Genomic DNA, 25991 nt, shown 5'->3' on the forward strand with positions numbered 1-25991 from the left:
AACTCTTGAGTATTTTACAAACAAGAGAGCACTTGTTTAATGAAATAATAAACTACTATATTTTATTCATCATATACCTGCCCTCATTAAAAGCCTTACTGTGATTGCCTTTACTATAACATTTCTCTTTCTCTTTCTCTCCCCAACAACCCCCACCACACACCCACACCAAGCAGGCCATCCCTTCTCTCTATTTTGTCCTCTCAAGCACTTAAAATAGTTCTGGGATATAGCTGTTACTCAATAATATATAGCTAAGCAGAAATGAAAAATCCAGACAGTCCAAATTTGAATTAAGTATCTCACTTTAGACTCCTCTGACTGCAACCAGGATGTTTTTTATCTGTAGACAGGCAAATTATCCTCATTCAAATATGGGCAACAAGTATTTCCCAGACAAAAAAAGCAGTCTTATGAAAAATCGGATTGACAAAGGCTTGAACAATGTCTAAGAACATCCATAAAAGTCATTCTCTCGATTAATGTGTAAGAGGTCTTAACCAAAATTTACTTGTGATTAAAAAAAATCTTGTGCAAATAACTACGTATATACTATGGGAAGAAGTATTCTTTGTTCGCGCAAAAAAAAACCCAACCCAAAGCAAACCAAACCAAAACAACCATGAAATACTTTTAATTCAAAATCCTCAAGAAAAAAATACAGCTTGGTTGGTGGGTGACGGAGGAACCCTAGAGAGTAATTTTCAACCAGAACGTAAGTGGGTGTGGTCTTGCTCTTTCTATGGCCAGTAACAGGAATGGTACCCACTGATGTACAGTGTTCAGTTCAGTACTACAAAAGCCGTTCTTTCCCCATTGCATTTTTTGTGCTCTGTCGCTCCTTTTTTGCAGTGACATCTCATAGAATACAAACTCTGTCCATTTGACCCACGGATAGGACTGAGAAGTACCTCAGTGGGGCAGATACAGCACTCGATTGGGAAGCCGACTTGGGCTCAATCAAAATAAGCCGCCCCTCTCTTAGTGAGACCAAGGGCAAGCCACTCAACATCTGAGTCTCAGTCTCATTACCTTCAAAATGCCAGGAGGGGGCGGGGGGAGGTGCAGAGAACTGTTTATGCTATATGACACTATTTGTTAACTTCCGTCATTCGAAGAAATAAAAGTAACATTGTCACCATTTTGAAAATTGTATTTGTTATGAATGAAAAAGGCAGGTGTGCAGTATGACATTCAGGCATTTGGCCTTGCCTGGGTCTTTCTGGCATTTAACGCCTGGCTGTTTTAACAATGGCTCCAAGAAGACCATCAAGAGAACTTATTCAAGCAGGTTCCTGTGGTCTGAATGAAATTGTCCCAAACCTTTTTCAGTTGCCATGTGCCAATGTAATGGAGAAGCCTTTAAAACAACACATTAAAAAGCACTGCTGTCATTCATTGCCTATTAATTTCCCTTAAAAGTTCTCTAAAATTGCATACTGACCAAAAGGGAGTCTATGCTCTTGGCGAGGAGAGATGCAGGAGAAAACTTTCATGAGCTTCCCAGCATGACTAATGAACTTCAAGTTATGCTTTCTTGGACTTACTACACATCACTTTTTACTTTCTGCCCATGTCTTGGACTTGGAATGATTACAGGTTTGTTTAATGACATCACATTTGTTAGCATCGGTAACCCCTTGCAGGTCAAAATCATAATTCCTTAGTTAAAAAAATAAAACTGGACTGCACTGATAAAACAAATATGCATATAAAATTATATTTAGTTCTTCTAAGATCCTTGCAAAGGGTTAAAAACAAGAGGCAAGTCATAGATGCTTCCGTAGAAATACCTTTGGTCCCGGTGTATTAGTATAAAGTTGGAGTCAGACATGGGTACAATACATTAAAAGGACTTAAAATTGCTTTATTCAGTTTTCATCATGATACACTGAATTTCAGCCTCATAAAAGGCTTGCTAGCATTTTTTCCATCCATATAAAGAACCTTACATTTTAAGTGAAAAGTTTCCTCTGCACCCTATGGCAGTGGACAAAGAACATTCAGCTCAAGTGTCATTCTGGTGCAGTGTCAGATAACCTCAATTTTGAAACAGGATACTTCCAGTTCACTGCATGATTCATGGGTCCTTAGAAATGATGCGGAGCAATGCAAAGGATTTTCAGAGGGCAGACAGTCACAAATCCATTGCAGCAGTCAACCGAGAGCAAATTCTTTTCCTGTACATATCTGACTTTGCTGTCTCTAGATAAGAATGGACCACATGGGAGAAAATACAGGACTGAAGAGTTGTTTTTTTTTTTAATCCATTTTCTGCTGTCCAAGAGCCATAATTTAAGATTACTACTTGCTATTTATTCTTCTAACCCGTCAAAAGAAAAGGCAGGAATTGTAAACATAGAAGATAGTGATTTGTAAAACATAACCATTTTTTAATTACTTGTTAGGTGCTATCATTCACTGTATAAGTATCATTTAATCTATTCAACTGTTGATAAGCTAGAAGGCTTTAGAACATCAGATTCTATTATAACTCTACTCAGCGAGGTCTTACCTGATAAGCCGATAAACTCTATCATCTCTCCCCTCTTACAATAGTGCCACATCTATATTATAATGATTAATTTAATTGGAAACTTTATGAAGCTTTGAAAGGGATTTTACTTTACAGAGTATGATTCATGATCAATTCACATAGGCTAGATGGGTGATATCTGCTCGGTTGCTGAGATCATTTGGCTGCTTTAAGATAATTTGCTTTGTGGTCTGACACTGAACGGTTTAAAAGATATGTTTAGGGTCCGTTATTTGTTTTAATTATATGTGCAAATGCTATGGTCATATTGGGTGCTTATTCAAATTTAACTTTTAAGTTCAGTGAGAATAATTTGCACATTCTTGTTTTATAAAGCAAATAATTTATCATTTGAGGCTAGTTAAAAAAGGGGGAAAAAAGAGTTCTATTTACAGTTTATAAAGAGGGGAGAACATGGGCATCAGGAATCCTTGGGTACTTTGCCAGCTCTTTTCACTAGCTTCTCTGGGCTAACTACCTCGGAGAGCATAATAATCATAATTACAATAATCATATTAATAGCTGTTATTATGGTTATTATTTGAATGAGGATAACAGAAGAGTGGTGCTGTGAAGGTCAATATTACAAGATGTTTTTTGATGTTCAGATGAAAGACAATACGTAAGTAAAGAAAACATGTTTTTAATCTAAAAAATGCACTATGCATATGTAAATTAATCTTTTGGCTACATAAATATCCATTCTAAAATACACTGCGACTCATTTAACCAATAAATGGTGGACATTTGGATTTGTGTACAGAGTGCAGCTGTTATAAACAGTAACAGAAATGTAGAGTAATTGGTTTAAACTAGGATTTGGGGGTTCCAAGCATTGCTAGTATTTTTCATGTGAGATATTCTGACAGTGAAGGAAGACAGAATAGCAGAATCATGAGATCAATATTAAGAAAAAGAAGGTGTTATAAGTAGTGAGTAAAAAACTTGATGATAAAAAAAAGCAGGAGATGAAAATCACATATTGGACAAGGGTCAGAAAGAATGATTCTGATTTCAAGGCAAGCAGAGGGAGGGTTAATTCAGAAAGAAAATGATAAGATGGGGCACCTGGGTGACACAGTTGGCTAAGCCTTTGACTTTTGGTTTCGGCTCAGGTCCCGATCTCAGGGTCTTGAGATCAAGCCCTGGGTTGGGCTCTGTGCTCAGCGTGGCTTGGGACTCTCTCTCCCTCTCTCCCTCTCCCCTCTGCCCACCCCCTCCCTGCCCCCACTAGCACCAGCACCGTGTGTGCGCTCTCTCTCTAAAGTAAATAAATAAATCTTGAAAAAAGAAAAAAAAAGAAATGACAAGATATCTTTGTCAGGTACAATTTGGTGCCAAAAGGGTGTTTGGAAAAGTAACATGGGAACCTATCTTTTCTTTCTTGCTTCAAGTGTATACGAATCACATAAACATGTTTATGTCACATTAGTTTGTTTTTTTATTGAATTAACTAACCAAAGTGTTGTTTAATTAAAAGCTCTTTAAACTTCTTTATTGAACGATTTCAGAAAGTCCATCTTAAAACACTCACTTTTTAGGAATCTGTGAAATGTTCATAGTATTAGTTCCTGCTTTTAGAATTTTTATATTTAGTCAAAACAGAAAAAAGATATTAAGAAATTGGTAGTGTGTGTGTGTATGCTACTTAACATTTTTAAGCATTTTGAGATGAAAATCATCTTATTGATTATGAAAATGACCATATTCCATATATTCCATTTGAGCTTATTTAATTAAGGCATGGTTTTCCCTGTAGTGTAGACCAAAAATTATCCCCAGGGAACCCCTAACCCGCCCCTCTCATTTGTTATGAGAGCTCTCTGATGCAAGATACCTGGAACAAAGAAGTCCCTCATCAAATGAGCTTTTGCATTTTCGGATAAGGCCCCACATGTCAGTCCTTGCAGAAGGAATCCTGAGACAGAATTCATTGTAATATGATGAGGAGGAACAAAGGAACAGGTAAGGGAAAGCAAAAATAATCCCTGGCCTCTGCTACTGAGCTCCCTTCCAATATCCACTAGTCGAAACAGTTAACCTAGAACCATCCAAGGCTGATATCTCTTTTTAATTTGCTTAAGAATAAAGCGGCATGAAAATAAACCCAAACGAACACACTACTCAGGAGAGAAGGAACAATAATTAAATAAGGAGTTTCCTGAGTGCACTGTGACTGCTCTTCTCCCCAGCTATCCCAGTTCCTGGGGCTACCACAGAAAGCTTGGCCAAGGCTGTCCTCCTCCCTGTGCCTTGTATGATTTGAAGCCAAGCATGGAACCTCTGTGGGCCTCCACCCTCTCATGGCTTAGACAGCGTTGGTCAGGGTTCTCTCCCTCAGCAAATGCTCCCTGAGCCTTCTCTCTGTGCTACAACGTAACAGATGTCAAAGTACTTCAATATTTTTAAGATGTCACCCCTACAATTTTAACTTTGATAAGCTCATTGATCATTCACTCTCTCTGCAGAACATTTGCAATTTCTAATACCTAGATATGGTTTCCTGTCTTCAGGGAGGTCAGGTTTTGACAGGAGTGTGAGGAGAGAGGCAGGAACAGGTTGGCAGATAACAATGGAATAATTCCAAAAATACCACTAAGAGCCCTTCCAGCTACTTTCTTCGGAACATGCAGAGGTAAGGAGAGGGCTGAGGAACTAGCTGAAGAAGAGTAAGGAAAAGGTGTAGATTTCATTTGGAAGCATTGTTTTAAAGTTTTTATTTAAATTCCAGCTAATTAACATACAGTTTAATATCAGTTTCAGGTGAGTCAACACTTCCATACAACACCTGGTGCTCATCACAAGTGCCCTCCCTAAACCCCATCACCTGTTTCACCCATCCCCCCCACCCACCTCCCCTCTGGTAACCATCAGTTTGTTCTCTAGAGATAAGAGTCTGTTTCTTGGTTTACCTCCCTCTCTCTCCCCCCTCCCCTATTGCTCATTTGTTTTGTATCTTAAATTCCACAAAAAAAGTGGTACACACACACACACACACACTGGAATATTACTCAGCCATAAAAAAAAAAAAAATGAAATCTTGCCATTTGCAACAACATGGATGAAGCTAGAGAGTATTATGGTAAGCAAAATAAGTCAGTCAGAGAAAGACAAATACCATATGGAAGCATTTTTTGTTGGCTCAAAATCAAATGAATGTACAGCTTTCAACCCTGCCTCTCTACTTGGCCCTCAAGCTGGAAGGCAGTTCAACCTCGCAATCCCCTCGCCTCACACTTAGCTATACCTGCACTTGGTCAAATGGCCAAAGCAGCTGAGGTCTGTGCTGGAGTCCTGTGGTATAATTAGTACCGCCACGCAGAAGAGCAGGAACTTCAACAATGGTTTAATTAAACAAGAAGATCCTTCAAAATCAACAGGAATACTTGATGCCATAATAAATCAAACAGAAAGGCTCAGGTGTTTGAAAATTTAATGATGTAAAAATGCTCATAATATAATATTAAATTTTTAAAAGCAAGATATAGAATCGAATATGCAGCTAGATATAATTTTGACACATATACATAAGTCCATGGGATAGGAATGAGAGACATCGGAAAGTATTATGTATCGTTTTCTTTCTCTTGCAGTTTTCACTTTTCCAACCCACTCTAATAAATATAAGGATGGCACAAACAATAAACAATATCTCTAAATGGCAGGCTTTAGGTTTCCACCTGGCTAGGACAATCACATTTCACTGTTTTAGGACATGCCATGAGGCAAAACTATGGATCTTGAAAGGCCTGACCTGGTAAGACCAACTTCAATCATTTCTCCAAAGTAAGTAATGAGATATTTTTTAACCAAATGTCAGATGAACTGTAACATTTTAAAGAAATCCATTCGAAACCACTCTATTAACTCAAATGTCAGTACACGGCAGAGAAAAGCTGCTTAACTCGAAATGCTGGACTCCAATCTGACTTTACCGATCTGATCTACTTCTTTCTGGAGTTAGCCCTTGGATTGCAAACATCCTGAACAATTCAAAATAAATGTAGCCTTCAGCATTCTTGGTGATTTTCTTCTTCTGGTGTCCACATGAAACGTTTCTATATTGACAGAATGTGGAATTTACTAAGCTACAGAACTCTTTCGTTATTTCCTTTTGGGCCTGGTGGGAGGGTCAGAGTGGACCTCAGCAAGAAGGAAACACCAAAAGATGTTTGTCAAATCCTTAACACATCTGGGACATTATCAACAAGTCCAAATCAATACAATTGGCAAAAATATCATGTGGTATACACTTCGCTTCCTGCCCTTTTTCCCCTATAATGTTCATGTTGGCCCCTTATCAACCCCATCCTCATCATGAGTGAGAAATAGATAATGACCATCTAGAACAATATAAAATAGACAGTATGACGACAGGGATATTTTGAGGCTGCAGCAAGTAATTCCCAGAAAGGATTCAGTTGTCAAAACACCCCTTGAGTTTCTGTATACATCAGTGTTACACTCTGCCTTGGAAGCCTCATATACTTTATTTTCTTATAAATACCTTTATGTAACATACTCTATCAAAGATTATTAAGGAAAGAATTCTATTCCACATAACCCCTCAAAAATTGTTCATTAAATGAAAGGAAAACAGAAAGAGGACTTTATTGTTGTCAATAGAAGTTGGATCCATACTGATTATAATAATGAAGGCTACTGGTACCAGCATGTCTTCTCTTTTTTTCTACTTCTAAAGTTGTAGGTGCTCAGAGTCAGTAATGTCTACAGAGAAGCAGACACCTCCTATTTCCTCAAAACAATAGGAATCTTAGAGTATAGAAATTAAACAGAAAACGGATTGTTTTGTTCCGGAAACTAACTAACTAACTAGATAAATAAACTATGAGACTAATGCTTGGCATAATTAATTATGCCAATATATGATCTGTGATTTTTACTATGTCTCTGGCATGTGTAACGTGAGAAACAGTCCCAACAATGCCGAGTGAGGCAGCTGTGTGGGGAAGCTGGTCATCTAGGAGTCTCTCTAATGAGAATACTGATTCTATAGGTCAGCTTCAGTTGGCACACTGCCACGGAGACCAACCCAACCCTGACACTTCAACCACCTACATTCATATTTTTCTGATTGAGACCCATTAGTGATCTAAACTGGATTATCTCCCTGAGCTCAGCTGGAGGAAACACTCTGCTGCCAATTCAAAGCACAATACATCTTACCAGGATATCCTGGCTGGGACTCTTCCCAGGTATTAAATAGCTGAGACCTTCAACCAAGACCTCATATTTCAAAGGAGTGGCAAAGAAGCAGGACGGGCATCCTCACTTCTTTCTTACCATCATCATCAACTATGGGAAAATGTCATAAGACCCTTTTTATAAAACACTCAAAGAGACATAATGCCCTTTGCAACTGATAACCTGTTTGAAATAGTCTCATGCGTCAGTCATCAACATCAATCAGCCACTTTTAATGATTAAGGATGAGAGACGATCTTACAAATGATCAAACGGTAAGGAAAGAAGAAACAAGTGCATTCTAAGTCTTCAGTTTAAAGCATCTTTCGAGCAAGCACTTATTGTTTCTTCACAAATCCACAGTGCTATGGGAAGCAGGGATAGTTTTAATACGTGGTAAGGAAATCACACTTACCAGGATGTTTCCCTAGGAAATTCTACTTTTCACAAATTTGACTAAATTCATAAAAAAAAAATCATTCCGTTGTTTTGATCTCCACACCCTACATGAACAAAAACAGACTAGGTAACAACCACCTAGAGTTTGGGTGGCGTCACAAACTCCTTCTGCATTAAGTTAGTTCAAGGCAAACTAGAAGTGATACAATAGGGACACAGAATCAATCTCTCATTTTTTTCCCTTGAAAACTATAAAATGTTGTTTCCATTTGCAAGTTTGAAACCAAAGGCAAAAGTCAACGGACCTAAATTGAATCCTTCCCTGCACTGTTCCTAGAGGGATTTTTCACTTGGGGTTACTGGTGATTTCCATTTCTTCTCCTGGAAGCGGGGCACAAGAGGGCAGACTTTGAAATGATCTCCACCGCACATTCACCTGATCACGTGACTTTCAAGTCTGCGACGGAGTGCTCCTGAGCTTGCTAAGTGTACATGCCTGACATGCATTAAGGGGAAGTATGCAGAACTAAATCCTAATTTCTAAGCAAAATGGAGAAATCCAACTTTCTCTTTAAACTACTGCTTTGGATACTTAGGAATTTTGGTGCAAAACTAAAATAACTGTTTACAAAAGAAACCTAAGATCAAGATCAGACTGCGGGCAAAAAAGAATAGAAACTGGAATTTTTTTAATCACCGAATGAATCTTAATTCAACTGGGAATGCATCTTTGGATAGAAAATATTACATATTCTAATCACCTTAAAACAGACTCAACTTCTTACTCAATTTTTTTTTGTTATACATTGTTTTAATCACTGCAAGTATTTTCATTCTACTTTCTTTATTCTGATTCTAAAAAATACTAACTTCTTAATAATATTAACTTAGGAAGCACTTCTTTAAATACACAACTAAGTAAGGAAGTATTTCCAACATTAACTACTTACATCTATAGCATGTGATGTTTAATAAACCTCCAGTATCAATGGCTTGTTTCTGAGCAGTGCTAGCAGAAACTATATTGCCTCTTTCCATTTAGCAGATTTGAAAAACCGAATAAATGCACCAACATATTGATTGCCTCTTTAATCTTGAAATATTCCTTTCCCTAGAACACAGTACATATATCACTAAAATTACATGGATGAAAGAGCTACAAATTGAGAATGTCATTATTAATACTCTGCCAAAATCTTCTAATAACTGCAGTACTTCAGAGTTCATATTTTGAACAAATTGAAGGAACTAACTTGCGGAATTTAATGAATATACTGCTTTGCTTGAATATTCCATGAAAACAGAAAAAAAATTAATGGTGATTTTGTAGGAATACTGTTTTCTACAGGCTTTTGGTAATAATTTTATTATTATAAGCTGAAAATTCAACATAGCATCACTAACATAAAAGAATTTGTTATGCAAGTAGTATGCTATGAATATACTACACAGAGACCATATACTAGACTGGGTAACTACAAATTCAATATGTAATTTCCATATCAAAAGAAATCTCAGCACATAAATTACTGATGCTTATTAAAGAGGGTATATACCCAAAGGATTCTGATTTATCAGCAACAATGAATAATGTCAATAAAAAGTAAATAAAAATGCCTTTAAGTTCTATATTCTATCAATTTTATTTTTTATACAATACCAAAAGAAGAAGAATTATTTAATTGAGTGGCTCTGTCAGGAAGAAGCAATGAATGCTTCCCGGAAATTGGAGCCCAAGTCACTTCCTATCATAAATCTACTAATTCTGTACACTAGTAAAGACTTAATAGGACACAATAAATACGCACCAAATAAATGCATGAACTTGTCATTCAGAAGTTCCTTAATTTAACAACCACTAAATACCACTAAGTCACTAATGTGTGCAGAATCATCTCCTTCCTTCCCCACATTGAATTAGTCCTGTGGAATTCTTTCTCCTTAGTCTAATACCTGTTCTTTCCTTCCCGCTGCCTCTCTCGCCATTCAGATTCTCATCATCATCATTTCCCATTCAGTTAAAGTCGGGGCCATTGGTTTCTTCTGCTCCATCAGTTTCTTCTAAAAGAGGGACAGCAGTAGTACCCAGCTTGTGGGTTTTTTTTTGGGGGGGGGGCGGGGTTGGATAACACACATAAAATACTGAGCACATAATGCATGCTTCATAAATGCTAGCTATCCATGAGTCCCTTCATACCAAACTGGTCTACTTGTCATGTGCCCATCATGCCCATTTTGCTCTTGGCTCTTTTCCTCTAATGCCTTTCCTTTCACCTAAACTACCTGCACCCATCAGAACTGTACGTACCTTTCAATGCTCACCTCTAGATGTCTTTGCCTAGACCAAGCTCTTAGAGGGCAGAAACCAGCTCTATCAATCTCTTTTAACCCCACCACTCTGAACGCAGGGCCTTCCAGCTAGCAAGTGCTTAACAACGTTTCTCTAGGTATGGAGAGGTAAACAAAAGCAAATAGGAGACCACCTCTCTTAGGACATAAAACACACACAACTGAAACGATTAAATAATTATATAAGAGGATGGATGTTTGAGTACACATATGAGTATTAAAGGTGTTAAGGGCTGCTGGAAAGGAAGAAGAGTTTAATGATGACCGTAATATATAGGAGATGTCTCGAAAAAAGGAGAACTTGAACAAGACCTTGCCTAGTGGGTAAAATTGTGGTGTAGCAGAGGACAGAGATGTAGGGATGTAAAGAGACTAGAGGCACATGCTGAGTAGAGGACTGCGTATTTGAGACATGTGTGACCACCACCTTGGCCAGTGAAGGGGGCTTCACACGATCTGCAGTGCTGGAAAATAAGGAAAATAAAGTGGATTGTCTAGGACTTTTATGATTACTCCTGTCTTGAAAACTGCCTTTTGTCCATTTCACTGCTTATGTACTTCCCCCCAAAAGTGAAGTAGAGAGAGCAGGTATTCAGTGAAACAAGAAACAGTTGACACCTTGTTAGCTTGAAGAGGAATTTGAGACCAAGTATCTTCTACTATTTGTGTCGTATCTTTTCATAAGAAACACAGAAAATTAAGAGCTTAATGGAGAAGCAAAAAATTCTATATGAGAGACACACAAGTACTTCCATTTAATAATCATATAGCACTTACTATATGCACTGTGTGCACCATCTATACAAGGACAAAAGAAATCCTTGATCTTGAGGAATAGAGGCATGTAGGTAATACGTAAACAGGGCATGTGGGAAATTGGTGGAAAATACTGGATTCTGCAAAAGCCCAGAGGAGGGTACTTAGTTCATTTTAGGGATAGAGGAAACCTAAGATGAGTGGACTCCTGAAATAAAGTTTCAAAGATCCCCAAGAGTGAGCTGTAAAAGGGATGGGGTAATTTGTTCCCAGGAAAAGGGAATAACTTGAACAGAATGTGAACACAGAACAAAAAAGTTAGTTAAAAGGAACTCATAAAAAGAGGAATTATAAATTGGTTTGTTGGACGCCTATGCAACATCCCTCAGGGCTTAATTCCATCACATGTAATGGGTTCTGGATGGGGTTACAGGGCATTCTAGCCAGATGTCACAGATTCCACTGTAACTCTTCCTCTGCATTTATAAGGACCTTTGGTAGTACATAATTGTATTGATTTTATAGGGGACTTTCAGGCATGTCTTCTTCTATTGTTACCAGGAGATAATGTCCACAGTTCTAATTCTGGCAAGCACCTTGACTTACTTGACATCGATGAAATGGGGAGACTGAGCCAAATGATCTTCAGTTCTTCTCCACCAGACTTCCTTCATCTCAGCTGATGATAACCTCATCCTTTCAACTGCTCAGTCTGAAATCATCCTTGACTTCTCTCACATCCTTTCTCCAACCCATGATTAACTCATTCTAAATCTATCTTCAAAATACATTCAGAATCCAATAATCCAATAAAGTCTTTAAACCCCACTCCTAGAACTCCTACAACCCTGTCTGGATTACAGCAATGTCTCCTCATTGGTCCTGCCGCTCCTACCACGATCCCTCTCCCTAAAGTTTAACATCTCTTCAGTGATCCCTTTGAAACCTAAGGCATGTTGAGTCCCATTGCTGCTCAAAAGTCTGCAATGATTCTCCATCCCCAGCTAGTGGAGAGCCACCCTTTCTCCGGCAGCATGCCAGGTCTCCTCACTTCCCTGATATCAGCTCTTACTCTCTCCAATCACTAAGCTCAAGCCACACTGGTCTTCTGTTTCTCCTCCCTGTCCCAGGATGCCAGCAAGCATCTCAGGCTTTTGCACTGGCTTTTTCTTCTGCCTGGAACATTCTTCCTCCATATATCCACATGAAACTCTCTTACCTCTTTCCATCTTTCATTAACTGTTACCTTCCTGATGCAGCCTACACTGATCATTCTACTTATGCTGGCTATTTTTCATACAACTTACCTCCTTCTAAAATAGTACCGGATTTACTTAGTTATTATTCTTTCATCTGTTTTCTGCTCTTAGAAGATAAACTCCTGGAATAAAGCTTATTGAGTGGGCATTCAATAAAGAATATGAAGACAGGAAAAAAAAAATGAAGTTCTTCCAGCTCTAAAAAACTGATCAAATTTATTAAAAGTAGCAAGAGATATTGCAAAAAGCACAATAAGGCGACATCCCCATCTTTTAGACCAGTCTCTGTTTCTTATTAACTATGAAGATATGTAAAGCCCAATCATTTCACATTTTTGGATGTTGGATTCCTCAGGAGGAAAGTAAAATATCTTGATCAGCCTATCTATAATAGCTCTTACATCTTTAAAATGTCAATGATTCTGCTGTGATCCTGTTTAATAAAATTCAGATACTTCCAAACCATCATTATATCATAATGGACAGCACCAATCCTCACATTAATTTATTGGCTACATCTGGATAACGAATAGACTTCTGCCTTGCTAAAATGATAGCATTATGGCATTCAAAACTTCTGCAATTGTTCTCCACCAGCTAAGGGGAATTCTTTGTCTCCTTGTGGACCTGCACACCAATATATACACAGGAATAGATTTAATTATGCACGCACGTGACTCTCCACAGCAGTATCAGTTGAGGGCATCTCGCTGGTGAGGAGGACTTTCTCTCTGAAACCATCTCAACCATGTAGCTCTATTTCTGCCGGACAAGTAGACAGATGATTATCCCTCTCAGCTCTCCTTCTAATTGCTGAGAATAATGCAGATATGACAGGAGCACAAAATACACAGAGGAAAAACCACACCAACAAACCAAACCAAAATGGTAGCATATCCGCATCTTTGTCAATATGTCCCTGGAAACTCCTGTCCCTTTCTTCAAGCCTGTTATAGCAATAGCAAGGAATCAAATTTGGAATTCAAGGAAATGTAATTTAATTTAACAAACTGCACAGTAATGGTGGCTCATGCTTACGTAGCACTTATGTGCCTGGTACTATTCCAAATGCTTTATGTCCATTAACTTATTTGATCCTCATAAAAACCCATGGGGGAAGTACAGTTATTGCCACCATTTCAAATACAAGGAAACTGGGACACAGACAGTCTATATAAATTCCACTGTCACACAGCCAGGGACAGAGCTTGGATTCAAACCCATACAATCTGGATCCAGTGTGTGCCCTTAATCACTACACTATCATGAAATGAAATTCCTCGTCGCCTAAATGTGACTTTTTCTAAGAAAATGTATATATTGCTATATATAAGCTTTGCAAATCATATTTTAAAGTGTTCAGAATCATGTTTTCATAAAGTTTGTAAGGACTGAACTCTATATTGAATTTCTCCAAATTAAAATTCCAAAAATGCAAGGTACGGTTTCAAATCATTTTCTTCCTTCCTGTGCTGCATAACCAAGTCACTCTTGGTGTACCTCAATTTTTATTCCCAACATAAGCAAATGGGACACCTACTTCAGATAAAATATTTTTTTCTAGACATTGTACAGGCCACAAAAATGAATCAGCTGTAACTCATTAACTTCTCAGTCCAGTGTAAGTGTTAGGCACGTATCCAAATAACAGCATCACAAATGAGAATGGGGTAAGTACCTTGATGAGACACAAACAATGTGCTATGGGGCTCTAGAGGAGGAAAGGGTCCACATCTGATTTGGAAGGTGAGTCCTGAGGCCTGAGCAGAATTAGGTAAGGTAGAGACTGTGGGAAGTGAACATTTTTGGTACAGGCAATAGAATGAGCAAAGAGTGGAGGAGAGAAATAAAGTAATATTCCAGGTAGAGTCCCACGTGGCTAGAGCATGGTCCATATGGTTTGTAGTGGGGAGGGACAGCTGGAGTTGGCCTACATAGGAAGCTTGGGGTCCTGCTATGACAGGACCTTGGATACCAGAGGAGAATTTATGTGATAAAATAAGTGTTTTCTAAATACTGGCTATGGTGAACTCAAGAAATGAAAATGAAACGAAAGCAATTTCTGTTTTGTGAATCATAAGATTTCTCAAATCAATTTTGCAACAGATCCAATAAAGCACATTGACTAACTGTGTAGAGTTCACATGTTCAAAAAGTAATATCCTATTAGGTACTATAATCAATGTCTAAAGATTTATTAACCCCAATCTACGTACTACAAAAGGAGTAACAAGTGAACAAGTTAAGATATCCAAATTAAACTTAGGCCCTCTAAATATAAGCACCCAGAGAACCTCTCCATCTGTCATTCACCTTGTCATCCTGAACTCTGCTGATCCAGAACACAGGAAGGAGTCAGGTTTGATAAGCAAAACATATGTCACCAAAGCTTATGCTCTTTCTCAAGAAAAGAACCTTTCTCAGAGACATATTATCTTTTATATAAATGTTTAACCTGCTGAGAACTTGATTTACAAACCCCATAGGAGATCAGAACCATGAATTAAAAGAAGTATGAAAAACTATTTCACTAATATATACTGATTGCAAAGTGACTTGATAGAGGAAAGCACAAAATATATGAAAATATCATCAAAATTTTCTGGTTCTGTGTGATCACTGGCAACAAGTTTAAAATCTTTGAGCCTGTTTCTCTGTGCTAAAAGATTTAGTTTCCATTGTTTCTATGATGCCTAAAGCTTTGAAACTATCATTATGATTATGCAATAAGCCAACACACATTCAAAATATATACCACTCTCGGGTTAGAATTCCTAATATAACTCAATATGACCTAATAAGATGACAGTATTCAAGAAACTTATAACATAACCCACTATATCCTCAAGATATCATAGTACCCAACATTATGAAGATCCTATATTGGATAAATCCCACTTAACAAGTAGCCTAGATTATTAAAAGATTTCAATCCAAAAGGGAGAAAATCAGTGTTTCATGGTGATAAATCATTAGCTATTTAGAAAACTCAACAATTTCCCAAAGATTTTTGAGAGGAAGACTTATGTATTGATAATAATGTTTTTATGTATAGGTAGGGGATATGTAGGTCCTTGACTATGACTAACATAGTCAACATGAAATGGAACTCAGTGGGCAGGGGTTAAGTTCAACATCTCCCTATTGGCATTGAAACAGAAAGATAAGAAGACTAAAGTAATTATTTTATATAATGCTTTTGTTTAGTATGTAAACCAAAGTCTTCACAGAGTATATATTATTTTTTTCTCTTCTCTTTGAAAAATCATAAGCATTATTTGATCGGAAAAACTATAAAAATCCAGCTTGCTTTAAGGATTATAGTCTGGAAAGATCAGAGTTGTAACACTGAATGTTGTCACTAATCATTCTTAAGATTTGCTTTGTAGGCAAGCCTTAGCGTCATGTTAACAATCAATGGTTACTGATTCCTTTTGCTCCCAGAAGAGCAAGCAATTATGACCCAGGAAGCTCCACCAAGCGATTACAAACAAATGCTAACAAGAGTTCATTTCCACTGTCCTTAGATCATTCCATTTATTTATGGAGCTTTTATTGCATGATACCAACATATTTCATGAAACAAATACTTCCTGTTACTTAGCAAAGGAAGAGGCAACACTGAAAGTCATCAGGCGAATCATGGTCAAGTCTGCGGTTAAGGTCTCACTTCACTCACTCCAACAACCCATCCCATGAGAAACCACAGGTCTGGGCCATCCGCTCCATAACCTCTGATTTTCCAGGACACTGACGTCAGAACAGGGTAGGAGAACAGTACAGTGAGCTTAGTGGAAAAGTAATGGCAGGGTATGAACAGCAGAGTAAAGAGAAAAGTAACCCTGGGCTAGCAAGTAAGAAAGAAAGAAAGGGAGGGAGAAGAGAGGGGAACTGGAGAAATAAAATCATAGCAACATTTGACATGAACATAGGTACAAAAAGTTAAGACTTGAGAGTCCTAGTGTCATCTGTTTGCTTCCTAATTAAGTTCTCTTTCTCATGGCAACTGTCATTGTCTTCTGTGTTATTCTCATCTGCCTTCCAAATGGCTATGAATATATGGACATTTGGCTTACTTTTAAATTATGAATTTTTAAAATAAAATAAGTTATGGAGGAGAGGGTTCTTTTTTTATTAGGGAATTACACGAATATAAAATTCTATACTAATTTTTGCTTAGAATAGAGTTGATAAATTTCCCCTTTGGCAAGGATAAATGGCACCTCAAGAAAGGCAATTCAAACACTCAAGTGCTTATCGCTGAAGATGTGCGTAGTAAATCAGCTCTCATCTTGTCACACCATGTTCATGATGAAAAAGAAAAGCTGCTTTACTCTAGGAAGTTTTCCATTATATTTCATCACATTTTATTGGGTCAATCAGCTTATTTGTACTGCTCAGTCAGAACAACCTATACCCAGGTAAACTCTGCCTGCAATTGTTATCACATATTTCCCCCTTAAAAGCCTCACTGCTCCAATATTGATTCAGAGTCCTACTTCTGCAGTCAATCTAATAAACTTGAGTTAATAACAAGCAAGATGACCAAAGCAGAAAAGTGTTCACATAATTCTAGGTCAACATTAATGAATAAATGAAAACACATATATCACACTGGTCACTATACATTTTGTAAATGATAAGCTCTCATAAATTATAACAAAAAAAATTAAAGTCCCTTAAGTGCATATACCCAGAACAGCACTACTGGTTTTTGGGGGTTTTTTTTGTTTTTTTTTTGTAGAATTGTGACCAGTAATCCAGCTTATAAGATTTCATTTCAAATTCATTGCAATAGAATCTCCAGTACATTTTTAAGATAAAAATCTCTACTTCTGTAATAATATTTTTTTCTTTTTTACCTTTTACAAGCCTTTAGCAATTAGATACGGAACTAGAGTTGTTGTTGTTTTTTTTAAGCACTGAAATCTTTTCCTCTGCACTTTAAATGCTTTTATTTATCCAGTTTTATCTATTAAGTAATCATCAAAGCATCTTCTCTTTGATTTGGAATATTATCTGTATAAATTATAGATATATAAATTCAAAGCATATATAATATTTATATTCTAGATATAATATCTTCAAACAAATTAAAAGAACTCCAATATTTGAATTCGCTCAATGATTGCATGTAAATTGTTATTTCCATGAGTTTTGTGAAATGGTGAAAAAGGCTTAATTCCTTTCTTTTGGTGTCTGGAAATCCCAGTTTACAGTAGTGAAAAGAGTTAGGTGAATATAATTTTCATTTAGATCAAGAAGGGTTCATCCCATGCCCTACATCTAAACGATATTAGATTCCTTTTCATTTTCCCAATCTTCCCATAGATTATGCTTCCTTGACAAACACAATTTTAGTCAACCTCTGTCTTTTCCTCTTTTACAAGTAACTCCTTATCATTGTACCCATAAGAAAGCCCATTACACCATAAATTTTGAACATTACCTTAAGAATAATAATTTATATATTCCAGGGGCACCTGGGTGGCTCAGTTGGTTAAGCGTCTGTCTTCGGCTCAGCTCATGATCTCGGGTCCTGGGATCAAGCCCTGCATCAGGCTCCCTGTTCTGCAGAGAACCTGCTTCTCCCTCTCCTTCTGCCCCTCCCCCTGCTTGTGCTCTCTCTCACCCTCTTTCTCTTGAATGAAGAGGTAAAATCTTTAAAAAAAATAATTTATATATTCTAGCCAATTTTTATGGGGGAAAAAATCACTCTTTTTATGGCAGTAGGGTTCAAGAAATTGTAAAGTTCTATATCAGTCTAAGACAAAACAAATTAGTTCACCTTTTAAGACTGCCTATAATTTATTCCTAGGAATGTTAACACTCATGAATACATGTACATACGAACCCTGATAGAGAGGAGGAAAAAGAAAGAAGTTAATACTCCTTTAAAAAAAAAAAGATTTATTTATTTATTAGAGAGAGAGTGCATGTGTGCATGAGTGAGCAGGGTAAGGGGCAAAAGGAGAGGGAGAGAGAGAATCTCAAGCAGACTTCCCACTGAGTGTGGAGCCTGATGCGGGGCTGGATCTCACAACCCGGAGATCATAACCTGAGCCGAAACCAAGAGTCGATGCTCAACTGACTGAGCCACCCAGGTGCCCCAAGAAATTAATACTTCTTAAACTCTGTGCTAATATGAGGTATTTTTCTCACATAGAGTAACCTATGTTGTCCTTAAAACAATCCTTTGAGAGTTTTAAGTATTAATTATCCCCATTTCTTTAGATGTAAATTCTAAATCTCAAATGGTGAAGTGATTTGCTTAAGGTCATATCTAGCTTATAAGTGGTAGAGCTGGGACTTGATGCCAAGTTTCCAGTATAATTTCCACTTCACTATGATGTCTCTTCAACTCTTAACCTTAGTTCTAAGTTTTTCATAAACTTCCCCAAACTCCTACCTAAACTTAACTCTCCAACTGTTACAAAACCACTCTGTTAAGATCAAAGGAGGAAAAGAATAAAGTAAAGAAGAGAATCAAGAGCAGAATGAGGGAGAAAATTGGTACTGGTTTCATATTTACTATGGTTTAGTCCTGAGAGTTGGTGTTTTCCAGTATCTCATTTAATTGCCCAAACAGATCCAAGAGATGCATACTACTACCCTCAAATATAAATGCGGAAACAGATTCAGAGGGATGATCTAACTTGCTCGAAGCCATGGGAAAGGCAGGTAGGATTAGAACTCAAGTCTGCCCAACTGGAAAGCTAATGCTTTGGGACAAGAAACTGAGAGAATCAGAATTGTAAGAGGCCTGAGAGGGAAATATATTTAATAAGTTGCTTGAAACATGAATCTGCCTCAAATGTGTTATTGCTTAAATATTTCCATGTAGAAGAAACTAAATTCTTTCTGAATACACATTTCATTTGGAATAACTTCGACTGTGAAAAGATTCTCCCATACACCATGTTGTTGGGAGAGCTATGTCCATTCAATCTCCACTCCAGAGGGGGTGTCCTATACTGATCAAAATCATACACGTAAAATTCTCTTCTCTAAAGAGAACATCTGAGATGGAGTGAGAGAATTTACTAATTAGGATTTACATAATTAACAGGAAAAGCAAAGCCATTTAGATTAAGATAATATATGCTGTTTGAATAAAAATGCTAAAGACAGTTTGGAAAAGAAAAGCAAGGTGTAGTGAAAACCAGGATCATTCCAGTTTATTCTCAGCACTCACATGAATTAGCTGGAGTGACCTTGGGTAAGTCACTTCACTTCTCCAGATTTTAATTTCCTCACTTTGGAAGTCACTCAGATAATCTTAACATATGTTCCACATGTAAAATTCTATGATTACAGAATATCAATTACATTATTCGCAAACAATCTTGGAATGCTTACACATACACACACAACAGTGGATTAAATTCACTTCAGCAAACATGGCAACAAGGTTTGAGGTGATGAGGATTAACTTTATCCCCTTCTCCTCAATCACTCTTCATTTGAATGGTACACGAACCCAAGTTTTCATTCATTTTGAGAACTAATACCTTAATAGCAGACACTAGCCTTTCTCTGGGTAGTGAAACTAAAAAATCCTTGGGAGTGTTTTAATATTCTTGTTCTATAAGCTAAAACAATAAATGGAAACTATGACCAAGAAATAAAAATGAAAATATTTATAGCTGTTTCAGCTTTCTAGAATCTGAAAATAATCTTACCATATTTACATGCTAGAAGAATTATGTAGATATTTTTCATTTTAAAGTGCTCCTAGAGACTAGACAGAGACTACTTTCCCAATCGCTTCAATGGTTTGTTTAAACAGTGTCTTACAGGCCAAACATGAATCACCTCAAGTTACCCAGCTTGTTGGTAGCAGGTGGGACCGATGGGACTTTAAAATAAAGAACATTTAGGGGCGCCTGGGTGGCTCAGTCGTTAAGCGTCTGCCTTCGGCTCAGGTCATGATCCCAGGGTCCTGGGATCGAGCCCCACATCGGGCTCCCCGCTCTGCGGGAAGCCTGCTTCTCCCTCTCCCACTCCCCCTGCTTGTGTTCTCTCTCTCGCTGTCTCTCTCTGTCAAATAAATAAATAAAATCTTTAAAAAAAATAAATAAAATAAAATAAAATAAAATAAAATAAAATAAAGAACATTTAAGTTAAAGGCAAGTGTTAAGCGTTCAACGGCTAGAGGAGAGGAATATACCAGGGGAGGGACAGAAGTGGTCATCAAAATGTGAAAAAACAAAGGTTAAGAGAAGAAATGCTGCATTCAGAGAGTTATATGTATAATTAAGTAAAGAAATACCTCAAGTGGATTCAAACTGTGCAATAGATTCTTCAAATTTATTAGAACATAAGCTCTATGAGGGCAAGAACTTTTACTGTTTTTCATTGCCATAAAGTCCATCTAGAACAGTGCCTGCTACCGTAGTAGGTGCTTAATATGCATTCACTGAATGAAGAGAAAGAGGAAATAACAGAAGAAAATTGTTGACATATAAAAATAATAAAAACGGAAACATGGCCATAAGAGTAGACATGGTATAGCTTATGGCTGACTAGAAAGCTCGAACAGATTCACTAGACGAGAGTTATATTCTAGCTCTCAGCGGCTCCGAGCTCAACTTTTGACAAGTCATAACTTTCTTATGACTCAGTTTCTCAATCTATAAAATATCTTTCTTTACACTTTAAAAGGATCCTGTGAGGTGAGAGGAAAAGGAAAAGGGAAGGAGGAAGAACAGTGATATATGGCTTGGGACATAATGAGGTTCTGGGAAAGCAGAAATGCTGATTCGTATAAACGTGCAGAAGAGTCAGCAGAGAAACCGGTGTGAATCACAATAAGGAAAAGAAGAGGGAGCGATCTGGAAGAGGGACAAAAGTTTCAATTAACTGTGCCAATTAGAAACAAGTATATTGTCCTAGAGACATATTTTTGTATGTGTGTTTGTAATAAGTATAAATACCATTCAGTATTGCGATGCAATAAAGTAGGTGAAAAGATCAGTGAAGATGCTTTAGTAGTTTAGAATGCAATGAAATATTGATAAATAAAGCCAAAGTGGCATCATTAGAAAAATAAAGGATGATTTAAGAGATAACTGGGTGGGTGGGAAGGCAGAGGAAGGAAGAACACCGATCTAGGGATCATCAAGGAACAAGAAGGAACGGGGTGGGAGGGGGTGCAGTGCAGGCAAGAGGTGAGCCGCAGAGACATCTGCTTGATGCCAGCAAAGAGCCCACCCTGGAAAACCCGATCTGTTTTCAACAGCGAGCTAGACACTGTATGGATGATCAAATAAAAAGGGAAAAGACTAGCACTACTGAAAATTTAATAAAAGCGAAACAAGAAGGTGGGAAGGAAACCGAATTTTAATAGTATGAACTATACATGCTTGATCAGTGGTCCCACTGGACATACGTCCCTGTCCGTTGGATGCCACTGAAGCCACCAGAGTTGGTCTCCAGCTCTTTTCTCTCTGGACCAGGGAAAAGCTGACAGGAGAAAAGAGCCATGTGTGGGTTTAAATTCTGGCGGCCAGGACACTACTCTGTGTTCTACTATTTTGGATTTCACTAAACCTTTCAGAATGTTGTGAATTTTCGTAAAAGAATGTCACTACATCTTTCAGAGCCCGGGTTTCCTCACCAGTGAATTTATCAAATTATTTGGTTTCAGTCGAGGATCTTTCACTTTCTCCCAGTTTTTAATGTCTTGGGCTTTAAACAAGTTTGGTTAAAGTGGAGAAAAGTTATCTGAAATCACCACTCTGAAATACCCACAAGTACAGTTGCAAGGAACTAGAAGAATTTCTTGGGCTTAAAATAAATGCCACTTTTAAATTGAAAGGAAGAAATCCTTTGGTATATTTAATTAATCACGTTGAGCTTTCGCAAATGGTAGTGATTCCTACTGTCACTGTGGTAACAATGGTTTACCATGCAACCCAGTACAAAGAGACTTAAGACAAAGCAAAACAAATCTGGCCTAAGATGAAAATACTAATACGCTCTTACACTACAGAGTCTGTTGTCAAGCAGGCTCTCCCATCCAGAAATACATTTTCTTCCAAGATGGCACTACGGTTCCCTGCGACAATTTAATTAATCAGCTCTTTTTATAGTAATGTAAGTTTGCAATCTCCTGGAATCAGTCCTTTCCATATAAATAGAGGTTAAGATAAATTTTAAAGCCCAGGCAAAGAAAACAAATTAATGGTTCAAGTATTTTGTGCCCCAGTGAGAAATAAAAACTTAACCATTACCATGGCAAATAAAAATGTGGTAGTGGGAAGCCACTAACACACACAGAAAAACTTTAAATTAAAAAAAAAAAAGGTGTATATATATTTTCCAATCCTGCATTAGATCTCTTGAGCTCTAGATGTATGCATAGATTAATCTAGTGAAAACATGAAATTATATTACTTTATGAGAAAATGCCCATTTTAGAAAACCTGATGTAACCACTATTCTTACAGGCAATTTAAAATGTTATACATTGCCTTTTATTACAATAAAGCCAAAGAATGTTTTAACTTTAAAAGAGTCGGTGGGAAGGGGAGTAATTCCAGTGTTTATAGAATAAAAGCCTAATAATACTAGAAGGTAGATTGGTTGGGGAATAACGGAGCAGACACAATTACTAGGATTGTCTCTCTTCCACTCTCTCAGGCTCCAGGATAAAGAAGAATCAATTAGCCCTCCACAGACTATGACCTTGAAGGATACAGCTCTGTGCATAATATGCTGAATATGCTCAGACAGATAGGAAAGGGAGAATAACGTCTTGAAACCACTGAGGAGCATGTTTCAGATACGATAATGCCGTCTTAAGATGTACACCACCACAGCGTAGCTCATGTCAAAAACACACATGACGAAAGGAACGCTCTTGTTCTTCCTGGGACTAAGCAGTACTTTCTGAGTTGAAGGGAAAAAAAGTGAACGAGGTTACAAAATGAGAGTCTGACTCCAAGCTTTTTTCTCCCCTTGCTTTCCTTTAGTGCATGGTTACAAGCTTTTTAAACAACAAAGCAACCACTCATAGGAGTGTCTGAAAGCAAAGCTCCCTGGACCAATCTCCCACCCCTCCCCCCCCAAAAATAGACTCCTAATTTTTAGGATATTAGTGTTTTTGTTGTTTTCAGGCACTAGGTGGAAAAAAATTAACACAGAGTTTCCCACACAGAAAACCCATAGGCTGTAAAGTGTCAAGCACCGTCTACCTCTAACTTTTCAGGAGAAAACTACTTCTCATACTGCTTTTCCAGGCTGATCTCCAACGCACTTCAAAATGCTGCAGCTGTGTCTCTGGCCAGAACTGGCCACTGTGATGCTTTTAGGCCGCAGTAAATCTTTCCCACTCAATGCAAATGCCAGAAAATCAATGCCCAAGCTTGAAAATAAAGAGAAGAGAAACTATATGGAATGCATACCCTAGGAAAACACTTAGTAGAAGAATTTACCTTCAAAAATAATTTCTCAAAAAGTCACAACATACTTTTTGACATGGTCCTAGATCAGGAAAAGGTAACTGGATGGTTCTTTGTTTGCTTCCCCACCCCCCCCAAAGATGACAAAATTATAGACTTTACTTGAAGAGTTTTTTTTTTTTTTTTTTTCCCCAAAGGGTCCTCTTTCTTTTTCTGGACAACTAAACCTCTTTGGGCACATTTTAATTAAAGACAAGTTTCAAGCGATAAAGACAAAGAAGTAACCTTGTCTTCACGGTGAATTTTGCTTCTCTTTGCAGGATCTGTACTTGCTTTTTATAGCCTGTCATTTCATCTGGGTATTATTTCCCGGTCACTTTGCCAGGTGGGAAGAGGCGATGAATGCAGTGATGTCTGTCAGACCTTTAATGATGCTTCAGGGATTTGATAAAGATACAAAGCAGTGTCTGCAGAAAGGAGGTTCTTTCCTAATTACACCTGAAAAACAAGCCTCTCGCTCTCTTTTTTAATCTTTGCCACTGAAACTGCTGTGTATGAAACGATCTTGAATCACAAGCACAAATCAAGTTTTCTGTGTTTCTCTACCACACGGCTCTCCCTCATTTGCAACATAATGTCTGGAAAAGATATTCTTTATTCTTCCTTAGCATCCAGAGGGAAACAGAAGGGGTGAGTATTTCATCACGGAACTCTTACCCTCAACTCTAAGAGATTTTACACACGTTATTAAGAACCAAATCCTCTCATCTTTCACTTTTTTCTACTAAGGGAATATTCATCAATGATAGAAAGTGGTAGAAGACAGAGATATGAAAATAAATCAGAAACATTTAGAAAAAAGAAGCTAGAGGAGGGGCGCCTGGGTGACTCAGATGGTTGAGTGTCTGCTTTGGCTCAGGTCATGGTTCCAGGGTCCTGGGATCGAGCCCCATGTCCGGCTCCCTGCTCAGCGGGGAGCCTGCTTCTCCCTCTCCCTCTGCCTTTCCCGCTGCTCATGCTCTCTTTTCTCTCTGTATCTCTGTGTCTCGAATGAATAAATTAAAAAAAAAATCTTTAAAAAAAAAAAAAGAAGCAGCAGCTAGAGGAAACTCCTCCCTCTCTACTGGCATTTGGAGCAATCTGACTAGTCATGGTTTCATCCCTGTCAACTTTCCATTGTAAAAGCATCGCGGGGCCCCAGTCGGAACAGGAGCACATTGTTCTGTACTGTTTTAAGAGCGTGGGCTCTCCTCACTCACAGGTTATTAAACTGCGCGGCTGCCGGGCAAAAAATGACACGTCTGGGAAAAAAAAAAAAAAAAAAAAACCAAAAAAACGATGTGCCTTCCTAATGGATCTTGTACTTTTTAATGACTGCCAAGGAAGCTCTTTAAACATTTGATTACAGAAGACAAAACTAACTTGGGAAAATCCCTTCATGCAGACTTTGTGCTGCGTCCTGAAAAAAATAAAGCTGCCCCTCACCAGTGCTCAGGAGCCTAAATGACAATCTGGGCAGGACAGGGAGAGCCTGCCGCTGCTGGGGGCTGAGCACGGTGACTGCGCTATCAGGAAGAACCAATTATAAGAGAAATGTGGTGAGAGCAGAGAGCAGTGAAGGGAACAGGAAGAAGGGATGGAGGCAGATACCAGGCGGTGTGGGGCTGCTGGGAGGCCAAGGGGAACCGAAGGGTGAGGAGGGGTGAGGGAAGGCTACATGGGAACGAGAGACGCGAAACCACACTCGCCGCTCTATGGAAGTCACACTCATATAAAACAGAAAGGATGCTCTGCTGTCTTAATTTTTAAAAAAGTGTTAGAAATCAATGGAACTGCAGTGACATTCAAGCATGACTCGCAGACGCTCAAGCTGGGGGTCCCCCCCCACCCCAGCCCGTGAACAATCTGGCTGGAGGGAACGCTGCTTCACACCAGCGGTTTGCAAGATCATTTTACTCATCTCTTCACGGCCACCCCAAGTGTTCCAGTCACATGATGCGCTTCAACAAAACCATGCAATTAAAATAGAAGAAGACAAGGAAACAGCTCCCTGCGCTAGAGAACGCCTTTTGGCGCCTCAAG

General features: G+C 38.1%; 1 protein-coding gene across 8 annotated transcripts in view; it reads right to left on the minus strand.

Moving 5' to 3' along the window:
• The window catches only part of NRG1 (neuregulin 1), a 1100990-nt gene that overhangs the window by 93629 nt on the left and 981370 nt on the right, over positions 1 to 25991 (minus strand). The gene's annotated exons all lie outside the window — the stretch shown is intronic.

The sequence above is a fragment of the Phoca vitulina genome, unplaced genomic scaffold (genome assembly GCF_004348235.1).
Source record: "Phoca vitulina isolate PV1807 unplaced genomic scaffold, GSC_HSeal_1.0 scaffold15, whole genome shotgun sequence".
In the NCBI taxonomy this organism is placed as follows: Eukaryota; Metazoa; Chordata; class Mammalia; order Carnivora; family Phocidae; genus Phoca; species Phoca vitulina.